Source organism: Pinus tabuliformis, chromosome 4_2 (genome assembly GCF_031772625.1).
Source record: "Pinus tabuliformis cultivar Carrire ecotype Pingquan chromosome 4_2, CPIR1, whole genome shotgun sequence".
Taxonomy (NCBI): Eukaryota; Viridiplantae; Streptophyta; class Pinopsida; order Pinales; family Pinaceae; genus Pinus; species Pinus tabuliformis.
In genome coordinates this window covers 1,034,819,852-1,034,823,359 of record NC_142304.1, presented here as the reverse complement: position 1 = coordinate 1,034,823,359, position 3,508 = coordinate 1,034,819,852, and the positions used below count along the sequence as shown (strand labels likewise).

Sequence of the window (3,508 nt, the reverse complement as noted above, 5' to 3'; positions counted from 1 at the left end):
ATTGGTTCAAATTTTCCATTAGTATACTTAGAGGCTATAGTGATAGTGGTTAGAATTAACCCTATGTCATGTGAGTATGAGCCCTTTTTAGTGATCCTTTTACAATGAAGGTGTTCCTTTTGGAACTGTTCACCTGCGACTATCGTCTACTCTTTTGCCTGTTGGGCGAAATCTGTCTTGATGGTACACAATGACATCTATCCCCGCGGTACGTTGATACTTGCTGGAATCTTGGTTCCATTGGGGCCTCCATAGGTCTGCGAATATCATGGTGCACAAAGGTCTACAAATATCATGACGCATGTTAAACTGATAAGTTCGCCATATCACTACGAATATCACGGTCATGTGGAATGACTGGTTGGAGGCGATTGTATTAATGCCCAAAAGGGTTTTGTTCAGTGGTTGTATCCAATGGCATCCTGACTGTGCAATTTCCTTTGGGAATTTAGCAAGTGTTATTTATGAACAAGTTCAATTGGATTTGGCAATAGCACACTACAAACAAACTATCATCCTGGAAGCAATTATAACTAGTTTGTTTGCTCCATATAGCAATTTGGCAACAACATACAAACAATAAAGTCATTATATGGAAGCAATTGCTTGTCATAATGAAGTTCTTCGTATAAATCCTACGATAGTTGATGATCTTGTTAATAGAAGCAATACACTTAAAGACATGGGTAGAGTTAATGAAGCAATACCAGATTATGTATGTGCACTAACAGTTAAGCCTACAAGGATAGTTGTCTTGTTGAAGCTGTTATTAAGTGTTACAAGCAAGCTTTGTTACTGCTAGCTGATTTTCCAGAAGTAATTTGCAATCTGCTGCGCACTTTGCAGTGTGTTTGTGATTGGGAGGATCATGACAGTAAGTTTGTTGAAGTTGAGACAATTGTAAGGTGACAAATAAAGATGTCAGTTCTTCCAAGCGTGCAACCATTTCATGCAATTGCTTATCCCTTTGAACCAATGTTGACTTTAGAAATCAACCAAAAATATGCAGAGCATTGCCTTCTTGTTGCATCTTGTTTTGGACCTTAGTTTTTTGGACACCCTCCTCATTTGCTTGTGAAAAGTGAGAGTGGTAGTGGAAGGCTTAAGGTGGGGTTAAGTCAGCAGTGATTTTAGTGGCCATCCATTTCACACCTCATGAGTTTTTTTTTTGGTATGCTTAATCAAGAGCATGTTGAGGTATTTTGCTACTATGCTTTGAGTCAGAGTGATGGCAATGAGAGGAGACATCGTATATAATTAGAGGTAGAACACTTCATCCCTTTCATCTAATGTGATTGCACGAATGATATCTCAAACTCATATTCAAGTTCTTATCAACTCGAATGGGTATACGAAGGGTGTTCGGAATGAAATTGTTGTAATGAAACCAATCCCCATTCAAGTTTCATATATGGGTTTTCCTGGAACTACTGGTGCCAATTATATTGACTATTTAGTGACAGACGAGTTTGCTTCACCTACACATTATCACATATCTATTCTGAGGAGCTTGTACACATGCCACATTGTTATTTTGTGAATGATTACAAGTTGAAAAATCAAAATGCTTCAGACCCTGTGCGCTAAGCAAAGTGTTCATATTATGGACTACTGGAAGACAAATTTTTGTTTGTCTGCTTTAATCAGTTGTACAAAATACATCCCAGTGTATATTCATAACATGGTGCAATATTCTAAAATGTGCACCAAATAGTGCTATGTGGATTTTGAGGTTTCTTGATGCAGGAGAAAGTATATCGCAAGCCTTTTCTTCTGCACAGGGTGTTGGGCCTTACCAGATTATATTCAGAGATGTTGTAGCCAAGAGTGAGCATATACATCGTAGTTGATTGGCTAATGTGTGCCTTGATACACCATTATATAATGCACATACCACTAGCATTGATGTGCTCTGGGTTGGTGTTCCAATTATAACTCTTCCACTTGAGAAAATGGCCACAAGAGTGGTGGGTTCTCTCTGTTATGCTACTGGATTCAGAGAAGAGATGGTTGAGAACAGTATGCAAGAGTACGACGAGAAGGCTATTAGTCTTGCCCAAAATCTTGTAAAATGTCAAGCTTTGACTACTAAAGTCAAATCAACACAGATGACATGTCCATTATTTGACATTGTTCATTGGGTACGAAATCTTGAGAGGGCCTATTTTAAGATGTGGAATTTATACTACATAGAGAAACATCCTTGGCCCTTCAAAGTGACTGAAAATGACAGTGATTTTCCTTATGATCGATAATTTATATGTTGTACATATAAGGGTATACAATATTTTAAATTACGTATTTGAAAAGAGCTTCAAAATCTGGTCAAACTGTAAAAAATGAAAAGGAAAAACCAACAGCTCCTACTGATGGAGAATAAGAGCTTATCTAGAATAGGAGACATGCATTGTTCCTACTCTGGCAACTGTCTCTTGTCATCAACACCTTGCAAGTGCACTGGTGATATGCGGGGTAAATATGCATATGATGACAATGACCTACTCTCTCCACACGTAGCTTATAATTGTTGCTTTTTGGATGGGAGGAAGAATACAATGAAGATAACAAAAATGAAGAAAAATGGTTCCAAAGGGATCAATGTTGCTCAACTCCCCAATGCTCTCAAGAAGGAATTTGTTTACAACATGTCGCAGGATATCTCACAAGTGCATAGGAAATTGACAACCCATAACCCTCATGCTCCAGATTAGTGGTTTTCCAGCAGACTTACATGCACGAGAAATAAACTATAGCCCATTCTCAAATCAACGCTTTAGATTCATTTAGGAGGGGGTCCCCTTTATTTTCACAAACCACTATGGCGCACCTTCGGAAGTGGTTTATGTTTTTTAAAAAAGCATCCTCAGTCAATGACATGGAAAAGAATTCCAGTGATCTTCTTGCTCCTTTGAAGAGCTCCACACACATTCTAGAGACAAACAAAATCTTGGGCAACATTGCCAAGCCAATTAAGAGCTCGAACACAGTTGAGCAGGAAAGGAGCTCAAACAACACTATTTGGCGAATTTGAATCCTCCTCTGAAACAACCATTAGCATCTACTACTACTACCAGCACCACCCAGGCAGAGCCTCTCTTAAAACGAGGAGTTGGAAGGCCACCAAAGCATGCTAAGCAAGCATCTCAACAACAAAAATCTCAAGAACTGGTTATGAAAACCAATGGTTATGATTGTTTGTCAACAATATAAGCATTATGATCAGTCCAATTCTTGACAACAACATGAGCATTATGGCCAGTCCCTGCATCTTAGTTATTTGTTTTGAAAGTTAGTCACCGTTGAAGGCAGAAGCATCCTTACAAACTGATTTGCTATAGTAAGGCATGCCTCGTGTACATAGTAGGACGTAACACTAGTGATTTATTTTGAAGCAACATGGTCAATCTATGGCTAGCTTTTGAGGCAGATGGAAATGGGAAGGTAGAGTGTGTTGGATTCATTCATACTCACTTTTATAGTTGGGAAAGTACAAATCACATCAAATTTT

General features: G+C 38.5%; 1 pseudogene; it reads left to right on the top strand.

Annotated features, from left to right (window-relative positions):
* The first annotated feature begins 346 nt into the window (after positions 1-346).
* Positions 347-2,255, top strand: LOC149173155 (putative UDP-N-acetylglucosamine--peptide N-acetylglucosaminyltransferase SEC pseudogene; annotated as a pseudogene).
* The last annotated feature ends 1,253 nt before the right edge of the window (positions 2,256-3,508 follow it).